This window comes from Apteryx rowi, unplaced genomic scaffold (genome assembly GCF_003343035.1).
Source record: "Apteryx rowi isolate R43461 unplaced genomic scaffold, aptRow1 scaffold_53, whole genome shotgun sequence".
NCBI lineage: Eukaryota > Metazoa > Chordata > Aves > Apterygiformes > Apterygidae > Apteryx > Apteryx rowi.
In genome coordinates, this window is record NW_020450794.1 from 1,411 (window position 1) to 1,804 (window position 394).

Sequence of the window (394 nt, forward strand, 5' to 3'; positions counted from 1 at the left end):
CCAAGAGCAAATCCAGGACATCAGCCACAGCTAGGCACCCCAAATGTTAGGTCATTTGAAATATGAATTACCATCTGTGAGGCGAGACATTTATTTCTTGCTATAAACTGAGATGGATCCCCGTTTTCTAACTATGGCCCTGCCTAAACATGGATGATAAATGACACAACAAAAGCTGAAGGAATCARTGAAAACCAATGTTGCTACTTAAGGCAATCAAGCTGGTTTCTGAAAAGGAAAGTGTACCTGGGGTCCAAGTGCACGTGACTGCAGAAAGCAGAGAAGGTATGTCTACCAACYCCACAGGACCTTAGGGGCTCAGCCATGTCCCCAAAGCAACAAGGTTTGTCATGGTAGGATAGCAGTCCTCTAGAGACTCCGCATGAGTCTCCCC